Raw genomic sequence first — 19,950 nt, forward strand, 5'->3', positions numbered from 1 at the left:
TCTCCGCCCCCTCCCCTGCTTCCCGCGAACATTTAATTCGCGGGAAGCCTGAAGCAGGTAAGGGGGGGGGGGGAGGAGGCACGGCCCAGGCTGGTCCCCCCACGGCTCCAGCCTGGGTCGGCTCGGGCCCTGGGGTGCCGGCCCCGACCGACCACCCCCCGGCTCCCAGCCCCGCGGGCCCGGCGCACCCCCCGGCTCCCCGACCCCGGCTCCCGGCCCGGCGCACCCCCCGGCTCCCCGACCCCGGCTCCCGGACCCCGGCGCACTCCCCAGCTTCCGGCTCCCGGCCCCGGCTCCCCGACCCCGGCGCACTCCCCAGCTTCCGGCTCCCGGCCCCGGCTCCCCGACCCCGGCGCACTCCCCGGCTCCCAGCCCGGCTCCCCGACCCCGGCTCCCCGACCCCGGCGCACGCCCCGGCTCCCCGACCCCCGCGCACGCCCCGGCTCCCTGACCCCGGCTCCCCGACCCCGGCTCCCAGCCCGGCTCCCCGACCCCGGCTCCCAGCCCGGCTCCCCGACCCTGGCGCACCCCCCGGCTCCCTGACCCGGGCTCCCGGCCCGGCGCACCCTCCGGCTCCCAGCCCCGCGGGCCCGGCGCACACCCCGACCCCGGCCCGGCTCCCGGATCCGCGGGCCCGGACCGGCACCGCGCCCCCCGGCTCCCGGCCCCGCGCCCAGCCCGGCCCCCTGCACCATGCCCCCGGCCCCGGACAAAGAGGCCCCGGCCGAGCCTCCCGATTTTCCCGGACATGCCCGGCTTTTGGGGATTTCCCCCCGGACGGGGATTTGAGCCCCCAAAAGCCGGACATGTCCGGGAAAATCTGGACGTATGGTAACCCTAGTTATCTCAATATAAAAACAGGGCTGCCCAGAGAATTCAGGGGGCTTGGGGTCTTCGGTGGCGGGGGGCCCCGCCGCCGAAGACCCGGCACTTCGGCGGCGGGTCCCGGGGCGGAAGGACCCCTCGCCGCGGGTCTTCGGTGTACTTCGGCAGCGCGTCCCGGGGCGGAAGGACCCCCCCGCCGTCGAAGTGACGCCAAAGACCTGGAGCGGAAGAAGCTCCGGGGCCCGGGCCCGCGAGAGTTTCCCGGGGCCCCCAGAGCAAGTGAAGGACCCCGCTCCAGGGGCCCCAAAAAACTCTCGTGGGGCCCCTGTGGGGCCCAGGACCTGGGGCAAATTGCCCCACTTACCCGCCCCCCCCCGGGTGGCCCTGTATAAAAATGCCTTATACAGGAATAACTTATGCCTGTTCCTGTACAGGAACAAGCTACAACATCATAAGGATCTTTATACAGATATTACTCCATCCACACTGTGGGGGTTTTACCACTTTAACTATCTCTATATAGTTAAAAAGTGGTACAACTTCTGTGTTTAGACAAGTCCAAAGAAATCATAATACAAATCCAAAGTGCTGCTAAACATGCAGAAAAACTGTATTACTAAAAGTTGCCTTTTCTTAACCAGCTGTGAGGAAGTGTAGTCCTGGAACATTTGCTGATTTATTGCAGCTAATGGAGCAAGGTCATGAGATAGCATCCTTAGCAAGCATCCTGGACTGGGCAATTATTGTTTTACCAATGACTAGGATATGTTTGCAGTTTACATTTAAATATTTGGGTTTTCTAGTATTCTCCTGCATCTATATTGTAAGAGTGATAGCTTTTGTAAACAGTGGTCCCTTTGTACATCCTTAGACTCTGATGTTTGCATATTTTAATAAATATTTTTATTTCACTCTGCCTGTGGGATTTTCAGACATTAGTAAACTCAACAAAAAAAAAAAAAGTGTGCTTAATCTGATAATGATCCACACTGAAACCATACTATGCTTTACTAGTGAGATGCTAGCCATTTCCTTCAACTTCACTCTTAACATAGGCACTGAAGGGTACCCAGCATGGGCAGAAGAGGCAATCATATAAAGGTAACTGCAGTTATGCTTGTGTGGGAAATAAGCTCACGGCCTTACTGGGACTCCACATCCAATCTATGTTGAAGGAAAGTTTACTTCTGGAGTTGCAAGTTGAGAGCATATTTAGGGTAACATTTTCAGGCATGTTTAATTAGCCTGAAAACAAACATTAACCATAATTCTAAAATGTCCTGGGATTGTAAACATTATAAAAATCCAAAGATATAGATATGCACAGTTCAGGCACCCAAATAACCTTAATGCTGCTCTGAAATGACACCATGCAACAACAATACAATTACGATTGATTCATATTAATGCTTGTTGTCACAGCTTAAACGGATTTTCTTAAAAACAGATTTAAACAAAAAAATCTCCCTCATGGTACTACACAATATTCTATGTTTTATATTAATGTGTACGCTTTCAAACAGGCAGCAGCACAATAAAATTGTTGGTTATTTAATTTATTTTGCTCATGTTGGAAAGCCTATGTAGTTCAATGTTTAAATTATTGCTTGATCCTCCAAATATTGGTCAGTTGAGTCTACATAATACTGAATTATATTTAGTAATACTAGGAAATTAAATTAGATGGGCAAATATATTTGAATGTTAAAGTGAACAGCTAACCCCAGGCAAAAAAGGCAAAACACAAGATGTAGGTTTTTTGTTTTGATTTTGTTTTAAACACTGACTTATTCCTAGAAGAACTGACAGGCTAGTCTGAATTGTGTTATTGTAAAACACTGGTCAATTTTGCTGTAACAACAGTAACCAAAACTCTTGCAACACCATTAAGGAATCTGATGACCTGAAAATGTAATTGGCAGTAAAATTCTCTTTTAGAAGCTGGAACTGGATGAACTCTTATTTTTCCGAAGGAAAGTTTCAGATAAAGCCCAATACTATACAAAATAAAGTACTAAGGCACACACTTTTGAAAGAAAGTTGTGACAAAGTGAGCCCTCTAGCAGACAGACATTCAGTGAAGGAGAGCTGATGAATAAGAAAACATGAACAAAGTGAAGATACAAAACAAGACATTTTGAGCACTGAGAAAAAGCATAGTCATTGTTTAAGAAGTAGAGAAGTAAAAAACTAGCACCATCAAAGGTGAGATGTTGCTCAACTGCCCATGATAATTTGCTACAGAGAGATACAAAGGTCCCCATATAACTATACCATCTTCATGCAGCTCCCATATCAAAATACTTTTCCTGGCCTAGTCTACCAGGCCTTCTCCCTTCCCTACCAGTCCCTTTATTTAAAATACAGTACCTCAATTCAACTAACTATTTTAATGTAGAAAATAAAACCCCCTTATACTGCACCTTCCTGTGATACTTCCACCCTCTGGTCAACTGGTACAATTTGTGTGTGTATTATTCTGTCTATCTCAGAAGGTGCTTGAGGGCTGAATCCACATTTCCTCTTTGTTATGCTGACCACCACCAGTGAGTTTTGTGCTATACAAACAACTACTGTATTTTACTGTGCATCAACATGTTTATTTGTGGCAATTATTAATTTTTGCCTAAAGGTTAGAACAGAGATAAAAGGCAGAATTTCTGGATTTTATTCCCACTGCTGATTTACTTTGTGATCTTGAATAGAGATATTTATAGCTTGATTTTCAGACTCAAGTGCACACACCTCTCAAAGATACATGGAGATCTGACTGCACAGCACCTCTGAAAAATCAGGTCATGAACCTTTCTGTTCACACAGCTGTAAAATGGATATAATACTTATCTAACTCATGATGTGATTTGAAGCTTAATGTGCATTTGTAAAGAACTTTCGGTGAAAGGTGTTAGATAAAAAGACTTACACCATACTATAACTCTCCAAGTTACAAATGGGTTATGTTATTTTACTCAAGGTAAGATTAGTGTCTCTCTCCCCTTCCCTTCCTTCTGGCAACCTAGCCTCCAGAAAGTGAGCCTAACTTGCCTGAACTCCTCAGGACTGATCCTGTAAACATACAGGATCTGATCCAAAGTCCTATGAAGTCAAGGCCACATTTTTTTTTTTTTCAGATTAGCAAAATGGGAGCCTTGCATACACAAAGGAGAGCATTTGACTTTTATCTGGCATAAACATGCTGAAGTGCTGTTGTCATGCATCCTGGATTTGGGCTGTCAGTGCTGTTGAAATACTCTAAGTTTCACAACATCTTCAACACAAAGTATAGACACAAGATGATCAATCACATGATAAGTATTAGTGCCATGAGTAGAACTGGTTGAAATTTTTCATATGAATAGTGTATTCATAAAAAAAAATCCAGTTTGTGTTGATTTGAACTATTTGTGAATTTGATATGAGTAGTTTTGGCCATTCACAAAAATGGCCAAAGGAGGAGGTAAGGGTGCTGGGGCCGCCATTCCACCCCACCCCTTTTATCCTTTACCCCAGTGGTTAGAGTAGAGTACTCACCAGCGGTGTGAGAAACCTGGGTTTGAATTCCTGCTCTGGAACAGACCAGAAGCTGACTTTCAACTCACCAAAAATTCCAAAAAACTTCAGATTCAGTTCAACCTGAACCAAAATTTCTTTAGATTTTTCAAAACTACCACCAAACTGAAAAATCAGTTATTGGGCCAACTCTAGTCATGAGACAATATATAGAAAGCGAGCATAAAGGAAGACAAGCAGATAGGTAGTCAAAACCAAATATATACTAGATTCGTTAACAAAGGAGCATTAGGACCTCCATTTGTTACTTTATTCTTACAAGGGATTATGGATAAGCAGAGTTAATTTCCTGGGGTGCCATCCCCCTTCCCTTTACAAACAGCTGTATTAGTATTAAACCAAATCCATTCTCATTTGGAAGATCTGGCATATGAATATTTCCTTTTTCTTTTCAATTTAATGTAGCAGTCTGACGCATACTGTACAACCTTGTAGTAAATCTAACCATTAAATATGGACCACTTAACTGCTGTGATTCAAAAGATATTACAAAGGGTGGGTTAAGGGAGTTCATGGAATATTGTTATAGTTTTCATAAAAGTGATTGTAGAATTCATAAAATGAGGCATTTTTGAGTTCATGTAAGACACAAACAGTGACAGTCAGATATATGCACATACTAAGTGAGAAAACATTTATGAAAGCACATATTTGAACAGTTTAAAATCACTGCACAAAAATGGATTGGAGAAATTGAGAAAAATCTCACACTGTACATTTGTAATTTTCAACAAGGCATTGTTCAGACAGCTTCCATTATCTCTATGCAAATTTAGATAAATTAATGGGTCAACCTTGCAATTATCAGTAATGCGTGTTTATAAATGAAAACAGGAACACCTCTAATAGCTCATTTTAGAGCTGCAAAAGAACCTTTGCGATGGATTAGATTAATAATTCTCTATAGGAGATAAAGGGCAACTATATACTTAAGATTTGTCGTTCTCTCTCTCTCAGAGAAATAAGATTTAGAATTATGCAGTAGGGTTTAGAGTTTTACAGCCATTATATAGTAAAGTGCAATTCAATTGTTGGTGAGAGACGAGTTTGAATTTCAAACAAAAAACAAACAAAGCAAATGCAAGGGAACTGTTCTTTACAAATAATGATAAATTACATAAACTAAGCACAGGGTCATTTCAAAGAAAAATATATGCTGTGGAAAATGAATCAATTGGAGATGTAGTCTCCTCACACTTCTTTATAAGCATGTAACTACCAGATCTTTATATAATGGTTTAAATTTACAAAAGCTAAAGCAAGTCATGTTTTTATTTTATACCTTGTTATTTTTCTCATCCATTCTAGGAGCTACAGATTTTACACATCCACATAATTATGTGTCATCTAAAAATGAAAATTCCTTAAGAAATAACCTTCCTTATTTCTTCGATATGCCAGCAAAGAACATATTTAAGTATATGAGTATTTCCATTGAAGTAAACAGAACTCAAAATGTTGTTTAATAACATTAATATCAGCCAAAGCTAACTTGAAGATATACAATTAAAAAAAAAGTGTAAACAGATGGGTTTTTTTAAAATATGAGAAAATTTTGCAGTACACTTTAGACATACTAATTCCTTTTCTTGGTGCACATATTGTTAAATATTTATGGGGATATTTATTTGCCTTGCAAAGTGAGTAAAAAGTCTTGTTGCACGTACTCCGGAGTTTGCAGTCCACATTCGTGGATGGATCCATGCAGCTATTTCCATATGAGGAAATATCCACACATTAAACATGATGTACAAAGTGATTTGGTGCATCTTTTACAAAGATTTGCAATTTTCTAAGCCATACAAGGAATTTAGCCATATTTCTTTCATTAATTTTTGTGGAAGATCTGTGGCTAAATCCCTTGCCCTGATTTGAAAATCTCATCCTTTAACTTTTTAATTTCTGGTTAGCGGCACTGTATACTTTAAGTCACACTGTTGCAGGAAATAAAATGCTGAACAATATAAATTAAAGATGAAAATAATCCTTTGAATTCCCTGGCTTCTGCTATATCCTTAATTTTATTTAAATAGAGTTTTGAATTTGCCTTGTTTGGGGTTTTATAAATTTAAATTTAGAGTTTATTAACTAGTAAAATGACAAGACAAAAGAATAGAGACCCCATAGATCAGTTATGTAGGATATGAAGTAAAACAAAATCTAGAATTAGAATCAGGGTAAATTATAAGGAACATATTTATCAAAATGAATATATTAGTCAAATATACCAGGATAAAATAATTAAGGTTACTCACCAGTAATCTTTGAGTGGCCCCTGCATATTTCCTTTTGTGGGATCACGGCATCCATGCTGCAAGGTTCCAGAACCTTTGGGAAAGCACTGTCCATTTCGGTCACTTGTCCCTCCGTGCTCCTTCCATTCTGGAGGGTTCTGAGGTTATAAAAGGGAGTGGCCTCAACTGCCTCTCAGTGCCTTTCACTAATTCAAGACAACTTAACCTGAGATTTGAAATGGGGAAGGAGGATTGGGACTGTGACTATGCAGAGATCTATCTTGAAGAACTCTGGTTACAGACCACTGGCTTACACAAGGAGATCAGAACTGCCAAAACAAGCATCAGGTCTGGACACCATTCAAGAGAGTGAATAGAGGCAACTGACCTTGCTCTTCCAAAACAAGTATTAATGAAGAATTTAAAAAGCTAAAAAAAACAAACAAACAAAGAAAACCCCCACACACATAGCCACAGTAGCAAATCATGCAATATAGTGTGATGAAGATGCCTCGAGGGCACACACACCACAGAAGTTGCTTTTGTCCTGGATGACCCTGTTAGGTCATGATAATTGTGAAACAGTGTGTGATTTACACGGATAACTTTTGGACCATGAAGGACTCAGTCTTCTGGTGTCAGAGCCCCAGATCCTTCAAAGTCAATGCTGGATTCAGTGCCTGCTTAGTTGATCACACCTGAGAAACATCCCCTTATGAAGTCCCCTCAGCAGGAGCATGGGAGGCAACCCTCCTGCTCTTGCTGGTCCAGACAAACCCCCTGCCAGGAGGGGAACTTCTCTTCTTTTTTCTTTAAAAACAAACAAAAATCACTAACTGACAAACAAAATTTGCCCCCACAGGTCAGAAAAAGAGAGGGGGGAACCAAACAAGAAAAGCATCAGGACACTGCATGATCTGACCTAACTGTGCCTTCAGTGGTCAGAAGGAACTAAGGGGCAGCTGGGGCCCCTCCCCCTTTTATACCCTCAGAACATTCCATGATGGGAGGGCAGGTGGCCGCAATGGATGTTTTCCAGAAGATTCCAGAAGGCAGCAGAGCAAGCGCCTTGATCCCACAAACAGTGAATATGCGGAGGCGACTAGATTACTGAAGATGGCCAAAAAATTAGGGCCTTTCTAGGGCAACCATTTAAATTCCTGTCAACTGCCCATAATTTGATTATAGAAGGTACAGCTGTAAAGTTAGTAGCCTGGGCAGAATTTTTTTTTGGACTCCATGAGCTGCTCAGAGCAGCCATCTCCATTTTGATTAATCATTACTGAATTAAAAGCACAATATTTGACAATCAAGAACACACAAAAGACAGCTTTTCTGTAAACAGGTGAACAGACCTCAGACCAGAATGCTGGGATATGCTGTACCTTCTCACTTTAAAAATTTTTTTTAAGTATTTCTGTATCACTCATCAGTGCATATGGAATAAATTTCCTTTAGGCTGAGTGGACAGCATTACAATTATCTGATCTTCCTATATCAGCTGCTATTTTAAGTTTCTGCATCCAGCGAATAATATATATTTTAGAGACGATATTCCAAAACTCAGACATATGGATGCCAATACTTCTAATCTAATTGCATTTCTAAATGTTATTTATGTTCCTCTATGAGCTTCCAGATTTCATTCTCTGTAAGACACAGATCATGAATGCTGCTGTAGGTAATGAAGAGACAGCACTGAGAGACTCCAGGTGGTATGGTACCCTATCTACATTTATTATTTCAGTGAAGACCCATCATTCAACTAATTACATTTCAAATTTGTAGAGAGCATCAAAAGTGACTTTGGACAAGCTGATAATGAGGACATAAATCTTCAAAAGAAAAGCCTCACTAGTACAGAGATTTCAATAATTTCTCTGCCCTCATGAATCCAGAGGCCAAAATATCATGCACTTATTATTTTTAAAGTAAGGCTACTCCCACTTGGAGCTGGTATTTGTGTGTGGAGATGGGATGGGTTAGTTTAATTATTACAGTACTGACTCAGGAAGCATGACCATGAGTCACTGTAGGGAAGATGAAGATACTTATGATAATAGAAAAGAGGCAAATGCACATTGAAGCGGCAGAAGTTAAGGTGAAATTCACTCCAATGCAGAGTGTCTGTCATGAGCTGCAATGCTAAGTCGCATGATGGTATGGAACTGTGTGTGCTGACTATAGGCACCATGTGTGTACCTTAGATTTTTCTAAGGTTCCCATCACTGAGGTATCATAGCAACCCAAACCAAAAAAAGAGGTTGGTTGAGTATAAAGCTTTTATAAAAAAAACACAAAATAATTCACACTAAAAATTACGTAGTACAGTCCAGGATGAGGATAATGTGGTTTTCACCTCAATACAACATGCAGCTAAATTCCTGGAAAACATTAGTACAGAACATGCACTTGGGAGTGCCGGGGGAGTGCCGGGGGAAGGCTCTTGAATTGTTCACACTCAGTTTGAGGACACAAGTCAAATAATTTCAAAATGTTTTATTAATCGAGCCCCAATTTTGCAACTAGAGAATTTGTAAAAGCACTTTAGGCAGAAGAGAGGACTGGTTTATTCAGGCTGAGAGATCTATACAGCTACTACACTATGCATCTTCCAGGCTCTGTAACAACAGAAACTACCTTCTGTTTCTACTGAATATTTATCACTTGTACCATCTATCACTTTGAAAATATAAAGACTGTATAAGAATTAACTAATCCATCCTCACAACACCACAAAGCCATAGGTCAGTATTCTTAGCCTCATTTTATGGATGGAAAATGGAAGTTCAGAGAGGTTAGGTGACTTACCAAAGGCCCACAAGCTAATGGCAGAACTGGAAAATGTAAACCCTATGTTAGGTCTTCTAGGCCATATAATCTCTCTCAAATTTTATCTCACAGGTTTTGTAATTTTTTTTTTAAACGTACGCTACCCCTCTTTGAATTCCTTCAGCGTAGATGTTTCCAACAACTGAAATTGTACCCATCAGTAGGTATGTTTTCAAAACACATGAACAGATAGATTAGTATGAAGTATTTTTGCATGCTCTAGAGTTGGAGCGGGTTTCATACAACTGCTAACATTCTTGAAAAATACTCCATTTCCCCCTAAACTCTGGGCATGAAGGGGTGTATTCTTGGGCTACTGCCAGTAAGAATGGCTCCATGTACAATCAGTGCACACAAATGACTTCTAAAATGGTATATTTATAGGCTAATAATTGCATTAATATCACAGATAAAAATATTAATATAAAATAGGCAGCATTAATATTTCCCCTGATTTATTTTGTTTGTTTAATAATCAAAATCACTATTTTTCTACCACTATAATCCAGAGATATCTTATAAATGTGTTGCTAAAAACTTGTTCAAAGTACAAGAATGCCACATTTGTTGCCATCTCTGGGCTAATTCTTATACAATGGAGGAAAGCCCAGCTTTAAATGCACTAAAGTCCACAGAGCTGAGGGAAGAAATCTTCAGACTTTGTAACCTCCTGCCATGTGGCCCCATGTGCCAGTGTGGGGGCCTGAGCCCTGCTGCCTCGGGCAGCGGGACCAAAGCTGAAGCCCAACCTGAGTCTCACTACCCAGTGCTGAAGTCCTGGGCCCCAGCAAGTCTAAGCCAGCCCTGGCAACCCCATTAAAACAGGATCACGACCTACTTTCGGGTCCTGACCCACAGTTTGAGAACCGCTAGTCTAGTCCATGGTTCATTATAGCCAGGAAACACATTGTTTCTGCTGTAATTTGGCTTTATAGAGACATGTAAATCTCTCAGGATTAGCCCTTGAACAATTACTTTACAGTGCTACCCTGTTGAAACACAGGAAACCCTAATTTTAAAAAATAAATAAAAGAAGAACTTGATTGGAAAATATCATGAGATTTTACTCACTGTATGTGCAGACTCGTGTTATTTATACTGAAGCTATGTAATATAATCTGCATAATTAGTAATAAATACATCATTTAGAATAGAATAGCACTCTGCAGGATGTAACTTCTACACATTAGTGAATCTGTACATGAAAGGAATTATGTACCCTATTACAATTTTCTATGTGAAGACACTTTAACACAGAAGCATTTCCACAAGTAACACAAAGTTGCAGAGGCAGATTCTTAATGAGACAGGTTAATAAAAATGGCACCATTTGTTATGGTGGTGTGGTTTTTGTGTGTGCATTTTTTTCTTTGAGCAAAGTTTCATAGCTGGATTCGAACCTTGCAAGAAGATAGTGTCTAATTTTCCTATTCTAGAGTTAAAAACCTTCATGATCGCCAAAATTCAAACTAAAATTATTCCAAGTATAAAAGAGCAGATGCTGAAAGCCATGGCAACACTACTTCGATGTTCATGCCAAAGAGATGAATTTGCTTGAAAAAGACTATTCATAATATGAATAGTGCTTGATCTGAAGAGAAGTATATTATGAAATCTGCTAAACTTTTGCAGGAAAATGAATTTTTCTCCCTTATTTGTATTCTTTTTTTATCAAGCTTTACTTGCTATGTCTTCCTTTATGTCTCAATAGAGCAATGAAGCAGACATACAAATAAGTATTTTATCTTTTGCATTGTTAACAAAATACTGAGCAATTCATAATTTTAAAAGGGAACAGTTTTATAACCAGGCTGGTTTAAAGGTGTTTCTATCAGGTCTTAAATGGCAAAACCCCAAGGATCAAGAGGTTGCAATTCTAAATAAATGCATGCTCTTGTGTATGTTTTAAGGCCAAAGTCTTTTCCCCAAAATTCTCCATTGTTGCTGTCGCCCAAGGGCAGTGAGTAACGCAGGTAACAGTAAGCTGTACCATCCCAAACAGCCCACACTTCGCCCCCAGGCCAGGCCCCTTCCTCCTGTGGTTTCCTTCCTAGACCACTTTTCCTTGGCTGGGGCTAGCTGGCCTGCCTCTTGCAGGGAGTCAGGGCAGCCGGTGCTGGGCCCGCACCGCCTGGCTGCCCCCACTGCCCGGCCACCCAGCGCACTGGGGCTGGCCATGCTGCCCGGAGAACTGGGGCTGGGGCCTCACCCCCTGGCCATTTGGGCTGGGGGCCGTGGCGTGCGTGCTCTGTGCTCCTGCAGGGGAGCAGGAGGAAGAAGAAGAGGCAGATGGGGAGGAGCAAGGCCTTGGGCACAAGGAGAGGGGCAGTGCTGTCACTTCATCTTCACAGGTGGTTGCACTAGTGTCAATAAGGCAGTGCAGTTCACCAGCATTTTGCACACAATGTTCCGTAGACCTTGCTGTAAGCAGCACTAGACAACAGTGCTTAGAATGCCAGCAGCTGCCTGGAGGTTTGTCTAAACTAGAGCTGCCACTTTGCTATTGCCTAGTGGAGGTGCAATAGTAGCAACAACAGTAGTGAATTGGGGCAAAAAAAACCATAGGAAAGACAAGGTCTTTGCAAGCGTCCCCTGTGCTCTGGGCAAAGTGGGACCAAAACCTATATTCTGCAACAATGTTAACTGGGTCTCTCTCCAGAAAATACAATTCATTCTGATGCTTTCACTCCCATACATTACAACAATGGGGCATAGTTGAAAACATTCATTGATACAAAACCCCTTAATTATCCTCAACCAATAGCTTTTCTAATGTGCTCTTCAGGTGGCTGGGCTCCATAGACCTCGACTTCCATGATGCTATTCCAGATGGTCTAGCTTAGAATTTCCTTCCCCTCATATGTATCCAGGAACAGGGAAGCTTGTAGCCAGATTCAGCCACTTTTCAGCTCTTTTCCAGGCAGCATGAATAACCAGTTTACTCTTCTGGCTCTCCCAAATCTGATTGCAAGATTGGCAACAGCTCAGGCACCCTGATCTCCTGCTGCCTGGCTCCATGGACAAGTACAGGGACCACTGCGCTATAATCCAAATAACTCCCCACCAATGGGGAAAGCTAAAGGCCTGGGGAAGCTCCCATGTAAGATGCAGCTCCAGAAAAGCAGAGAGAACACAAAATTTTGGCTGTCTGGCTGCAGCAAAATGGTGAATTCCATGGCGAAAATGCTGAATTCTGTGGTATCTAGGAACAACGTTAGGCTGGCCCATGCTGCTACACACATTTGGGCGGCACTCCCTGTAAACATTTGCAAACCTACCTCATTATCCACCTTCAAATCCCTCCTCAACATTCTTCTTTGCTGTATTTCCCAGGTCTTTCTGCATCCATCTATTGCCTCTTGTCTTCTACTTGGATTCATAGGTGCCGTCTTTGTGGGTGCTGTGGGACTGAAGCACCCATGGAAAAAAAAATAGCGGGTGCTTAGCACCTGCCAGCCGATCAGCTGTTTGGAGGCAAGTGCTCAGGGGAGGGAGTGGAGCAAGGTTGGGAAGAGGCAGAGCGTACCTGGGGGGAGGGGCAGAGTGGGAGCAGGAAGAGGTGGAACGAGGGTGGGCCCTGAGAAAGAGCAACTCCCAGAAAAATGAAAGTCAGTGCCCGTGCTTGGACTGTAAAAACTTGGGTAGGGATTGTCTTTCTGTTCTGTGTTTGTACAGAGCATAGCACAATGTGGTCCTGGTTCATGACTAGGGTATTACAGTAATAAAAATAAATAATAATATTGCTGAATTTCACAGTGTCCAGTTTGAGACAAATTCTAACTCTAGAAACTCTAACCCAGACTTCCTCCCTGAGTGCTTAAATATGCCCATTTCTCCTCTTCCATTCACACCAACCATCCCACATCAGCTCCCCTGCCCTCTGCTCACCTCCAGTTAGTCTGTTAGGAGACTCCCTCCTCTCTATGACTCCCTAAGGTTCCATGATGCCAGTTATCCCTTCTTCCACCACAGCAGACCTACCCACTAGCTCCTAACCTCAGAAAGGGAAGAAACCTTCCTCCTCTACTAGGCCATGCCCAGCCTGCAGATTCCATGAATACCAGTTCCTGAGTCCTCTGCACAGAGGAACAAATGTTGCTACTGTTCCCATGGTTGGCTAGAGGAACCAGCAGAATAAAGAGGTAGTTATTGCTGCTGTAGCATCCCCTGAAAGCTGTGGGAGATACTGCAGGTGGTAGCAGTGGTAGTTCAGCTGAAAGTTGAATTTTGCTCTATGTTTCCAGTGGTAGTAGCTCCTTCCGGGAAACCCCCGTCACCTCTCAGTCACACAGGCCCCTGAACAGTAACACCTTTGCAAAATAACCCATCTAGGGAAGTGAGATCACCATAGAATATGCACTCAGAATTTCCTCTTAATTCTTTCATTAGGAAAGGGAGAAAGGGGGAGATGGAGGATGAGTTTGCCCCTTCACAAGAGTGGCAATGGATTCAGTCCCCAGACTGGTGGATACCAGATGATATGCTAGAAGCTCCCCTGCTGCTCCACTGGAGTAAGTCTCCTGCAGGAACTGTATTTTCATTGGCTGCCCCAGTTGCAGGTGTCCCCAAACTCCACCTTATGGAGAGTGCATAAAATCTGTGCATACGGGGCCTAGCAGAATAGGGCATAACAACAGTGACTTGGGTCAACACTGGGAAGGGGAATTCCCAGCCTTATCTTTGTTCCTTCCCCACCCAAGGTGGAACCTGGTGGATTCTACAAAGGGGTTTCCCTAAGGTCAGGGTGCATGGTGGGGAGGTGGGATCCACAGGTTTTCACTCATGGAAGGAGAGAGGGTCCTATGTTGTTAAAAAATGATCACTGAACAATACTTCTAAGTTTACAAGGTAGTAGCAACTGTATCCTGGACTAAAGAAACTCTTTGGCCTTCACTCTGTTTATAAGCCCAAGACATGGTTATGGTCAGCTTAAAAAGGAAGCACTTTCATATTATTAAACAGAAATTTTCATTACATTTTCAAAAAACAAAAAGCTACACTGAGCAAAATAGGTGGTCGAACAACAAAGGTACATTGTTGAAAGATCAAAAACAAAACAATTCTCTTTTTGGCCCTTCCTTTTCCCCATCATTGCCCCTTTCAGTCCTCATTTTTCTCCCTCTTCCCTTCATCACTGTTCCTAAAGTGTTTCAAGTTGATGGACAAACTATGGAACCTGACTTGGCTTTTGAAGGCCCCTGAAAATAAAAGAAGGGACTTGGTTTTGTAGTTTCATGTGATCTTGAGTTTGGTCCTGCAAACTAACAGTGATGAGTTCCAGCTGCATGCTATTTCAGTGTGCATGCAATGGTGCATTTTGAAACGGGTACTATACCATGAAAGTAAAGAATTTCAGGAGCTGTCAGAGGCTTCAGTTCTGGAATATCTGATATGATACGGGGCTCATTAATATACAAAAGATGTCCTTTAACACAGCAGTAACATACTTCAAGAACTGCAGTTATACATACTAGATATTTAAGTGTCTATTACAGAAGAGATATGTGGCCTTGGTAGTTATACCATACAAGATACCAAAAATAAATGGAAACATAATACACCTCTACCTCGATATAACGCTGTCCTCGGGAGCCAAAAAAAAAAAAATCTTACCGCATTATAGGTGAAACCGCGTTATATCTAACTTGCTTTGATCCACCGGAGTGCGCAGCCCCACCCCCCCGGAGCACTGCTTTACTGCATTATATCCGAATTTGTGTCATATCGGGTCGCGTTATATCGGGGTAGAGGTGTATAATTTCATGCCTCATCATGTGCTTACACAACTAAGAGTATGAGGTGTGCTCTTAACTAAGGGCTGGTCCACACTAACCCCCCAGTTCGAACTAAGATACGCAACTTCAGCTACGTGAATAACGTAGCTGAAGTCGAAGTACCTTAGTTCGAACTTACCAAAGGTCCACACGTGGCAGGCAGGCTTCCCCGTCGACTCCGCGTACTCCTCTCGCAGAGCAGGAGTACCGGCGTCGACGGCGAGAACCTCCGGGATCGATCCCAGAAGATCGATTGCTTACCGCCGAACCTGGAGGTAAGTATAGATGTACCCTTACCCAGCAGTCCCTAAAAAAGTAGTATATTTCCTTTAAAGAACAGTATATTTAGCCACTTAATTTAGATAGAAAAAAATCCACAGAATCTATGGAATGTGCTTATTAGAGATTGCATAGGGCCAAACCAAAATACTTGTATGTAAAAGGCATCAAATCAAAATCTTTGAATAATTTTTCAAAGTCGTGACATTAAAATTATTGATGAAAAAATTAACAGAAAAAAATTACTTGGAAGAAAAAACTGCAGAGGTCAGTGCACTGTAATGTAATTTAAACACATATAAACTAAAGAGAAATTATTAGGCAAATATAAGCCCAGGAAATCTTTTTTACCTAGCACAACAACAACAAAAGTTATCTCTTTTAATATTATACACATTAGTTATCTGGAATGACTTCATTCTCGTGCACAACCTATACTGATGGAGACTCCTACCTGAAAGAAAGCATTTTTTCTTTTCTTTCCTTCCCTCCCCCCCCACACCCACTTTGTGTGGCAAATTACATTCAATTGGATTTCAACACCTCTCATACTGTAGTGTCATATCACATTCCAGAGTGATTTATCTTACTGCAACCTGTGTAGCACAAAAGGCACTTCCAACAGAGATTGCTTTCTGGCTTTATATATTGTCAATCCCAGTTGCAAACAGCCAAACTGAACTGACTACAGGGAAGGCGGGGAGGGACCCACAAAGGGACTTAGACGTTGCAATGCTGAGCATCATGGCGCCTAAATCACAGAAAGAACACTGTGTGATTGACAAAGCAGAGTTAGGTGCCTAGGCTCCTTATAAAATGAATGGGAAGAGAGAGGCACCTACAAATAGGACTCACAAAAGCCAACATGGCAGGTGGGGAGGTGCCTTAGGTAGCTAACAGGAGATGCCAACAAGAAGGAGATGAGCTAAGCCCTGCCCCATTCTTGGAGATAAGTGCCTAAGTCTTCTTAGTAATCCACAAACGGGAGCCTGCTGCCCGCAATCAGATGGCTTAGGCACCTCAGCTGTTTCTTGCAGCAATGAGTTAGGTATCTGCCCTGCTCCACACAAAACAGCAGCAACAGGAGAAGGTGGTAGTTGCAGGTAAATGCCTTAATCTAGCACTGTAAAGAGGCCAGCTCTCAGACTGAATGAGATGAAAATTAAATCACAGATGCTCTTATTTGCAAGCATGGCTTTGACTGCCATCTTCAAGTGGATGGTTTACAAATCTACTTTGCTACTGAGGCATTCTCCACCTTCATCCAATCTAGAATCTCAGCAGGTTTTTCTGACTTCTCTTTGTGGAGGTGCAGTCATCATCTCAAATTCAACATGAACATAACTGACCTCTTCATCTTCCACTCTACACCCTTCCATCCTCTTCCCCATTTATCACAGTGAATGCCACCACCATCCTCTCGTTTACTCAGGACAGTAACTCGGGCATCAACTTTAAACCACCATGTTTAAAACTGGTCACTTCTTCTAACACAGCATCTCTAAGATCAGGCCTTTCCTCTCTGTCTGTAAAACCAAAAAAAAAAAAAAAAAAACTCTTGTCCAAGCTCTCATTATTTCATTCCTTGACTATTGTAACCTCCTCCTTTCTTGCCCATCACAATGGCCCCTCAACCTCAATTGGTGCCTTTGGGTGCTTCCAAAATATAAATATTGCTCCAACTCTGAAAACTAAAACTTTAACACAGTGCTGATGCAACTCATCTGATGAGGCCCTATGGAATATATAAAGATTGTCAGCCTATCATCTGCTGGTATGTAATGTTTAGAACAAAAGAGCTAGAGATGATGGGAGCTGAATAATGCACTGAGGAGTTTACGGCCTTTCCAGTGTTCTATGAGAATTTTCTTTGAATTGAAAATCTGAATTAAAGTGCTTTTGAGTTATTTAATTTTAAAAATGAATAATTTTTAATCCCCAAATGCTCTGGAAATTAACTTCACGTAAAAAATATAAAATGTGAAAATGAGTCAACACTTGCATTATATAAAAAACAAATTTCTGGAAAGGAAAACAAAACCCCCAGAAATCTTAACTATAGTTAGGAAGCTCACACTGCTTTTACACTTTATACTAACAAAGCATTTATCACTTTCAGTGTTCAATATTATCATAACAAACCCTCTTTCCCCACCCCCTCCCCCAAGCTATAAATTCTGGAACCATAACAGGGGCAACTTGTACAAAAACTTGTTAATATTATAATCTGGTATAATATTAATTATACCAGATTAGATTGGCAAGTATCATTTTTTGTAATATAGATAAAGACATGCCTGGCAATAAATATAGCATTCTTTGTAACCCTATTAGCTTTTGAACATTACAAGGACCATCTAGTCATATAATATGCCTTGGAAAATTCTATTCATCCACAGTAATTGTTGTTTATGACCATGATAATAAATGAAAATATTAATTCTTTTACTTATCCATCAAAGGATGGATGACCAGATTTTGACCATGGGTTTGTGAATTTTAATAGTGATTTTGCAAGGCTCTCAAATTTATTGCTCTTATAAAATATATATTTCATTATGTTTTATTACAGATTACTGGATAATTATTTTATTTTATGACTGGCAATCTGCCAATGAGCCATTCCTCTCTGTGTTGCTATAGAAGTATTTCAAACTAGTTTATTAGCAGCTGAGTATTAAGTCACATCCAGTTGGAACAATTGTCACAGTGGAGCAAACTTTAGCAATACTTAGCTAACACAGAAACAAAACAAATAAATAAAGAAAAAGGCAAATCTTGAATATGGATTTTAACTTAGCCTTAATGTATTTCTTTTTTATTATCAAAGTATATCAGGTCAAGACACTGTAATTGAACTAATCATTTAGCCCTTGTCTACATGAAAAGTTGCAAAGGTTTAATTTAAATCAGTTTTTAAAATAATGCATTTAAACCAGTAATAAAAAGGTATGCGGACACTTGTTTTAAGAGTGGCTTAATTTGGTTTAATTTAAGTTGGTCAGGAATCAAACTAAACTAAACTGTAATCATCCTGGTTTAAACAGAAATTTATTGTCTACACAGATTTAACTAATTCAGTTTAAAAACCACACCCCAAGTAAAACCAGTGCACTTTTTTCATGCAGCCAAACTCTGAGACTCAAAACCTGGGTGCCAGACAATCTAAAGTAGAAAAAAAAAGGATGATTTGGGTTTTATTTTATTGTTATATTTGCTGGAGGTATTTATTCTTTGAAGTGGGAGAGATCGAATATCAGATTATAAAAAAATTTGTATTTTGGGTATTCATTTGAAGGGATATTGAATGCTTTATACAGTGAAAGAATTATTACCACCTCCTCCTGGAAACAGTATACAAGTCATTCCAGAATAGACAATGTCCATTAAGTATATCAATTATATTTTCAGCAATTGGAAAAAAAAAAGCCAAAAAGACTAGCATCAAAAATGCCCCTTCAAATTTTACTATTAGCTCCTGGGATAAAGTAGGGGGGGGGGGGAACATGTTAAAGTATGAAAGACACTCAGATGAAGGAAACAACTAGGAACTTTTGTTTGAGCCAGTGGATCTTTCACAAATGAAGCACTGTTTCATCTCTTAGAATGCACACATTCTCGCCAAGAAGTCCACTGCTACCAGCAAACGCACAACTCAGAATTAGCAAAAGCATTAAGAACCCTCATCTTTAATGATGACAGTAGCTCTTGCTGTAAGTCAAAGCAAAGAAAGAAAAAAGGGTAAAAATGACAAGTGGTTTTTAAAATGTGGGTATAAAAGCACTCCAGCTTCTCTCATTTAGTACTATCGTTTTGAATTGCCTAACATGGCACAATCCTGTCCGCCAATCCAAATGTCAGTATTCCCCATCTGCTCTCCCCTTGTCCACAAATCACTGATTGATGTCAATGGGAGATCTGCACGCAGAGGGACAGCAAAATACTGAGGTGGAGTATTACTGTGCCAAACATAGTTTGCACGTAGTTTTGTGTAATGTCCACTTTCATTCCGTCAGGTAGTGAACAGAGTATCTAGTCACTCTGTACTTATGAAATACATGTATGCTCACATTCCAGAAAGTCAGTTGTGGTTTTTTTTAAAGTGCTACAAAATATGTTATAATTGCCAATAACAAACAATTTCCCCTGAAGTTGGGTTTCCATTCAAGAAGAAACAGTTCACTATATTGAAGTACTGAATACTGACATGCACATAATGATTCAGAAAGCTAAGTGCTGATGAAAAATATACTCTTATGAAGACAGAGCAACAGCAGCTGTGTCCAGAATTGCAATTGACACAATTGCGTGGATCACCTAGCTGGTGCCAAGCCAGTATTATCCCTATCAACAAAGATGAGTAATATTGAGCACTTTACATAGACAATCTCCTTTGCCCTTTGTTCTAGAATCTCAGACCTAATCTTTTTTGGGGG

At 41.4% G+C, this 19,950-nt stretch overlaps 1 protein-coding gene across 18 annotated transcripts in view; it reads right to left on the bottom strand.

Annotated features, from left to right (window-relative positions):
• The window catches only part of CRACD (capping protein inhibiting regulator of actin dynamics), a 215,452-nt gene that overhangs the window by 178,715 nt on the left and 16,787 nt on the right, over window positions 1–19,950 (bottom strand). Inside the window, exon 1 of one of the 18 annotated variants that reach the window (XM_065596826.1) lies at window positions 6,651–7,028. The exons of the other annotated variants lie outside the window; for them this stretch is intronic. The gene's annotated coding sequence lies outside the window, so the exon portion shown is untranslated. Of the gene's footprint in view, window positions 1–6,650; window positions 7,029–19,950 lie in introns of those variants that run through there. 18 annotated transcript variants of the gene reach the window in all.

The sequence above is a fragment of the Chrysemys picta genome, chromosome 5 (assembly GCF_011386835.1).
Source record: "Chrysemys picta bellii isolate R12L10 chromosome 5, ASM1138683v2, whole genome shotgun sequence".
NCBI lineage: Eukaryota > Metazoa > Chordata > Testudines > Emydidae > Chrysemys > Chrysemys picta.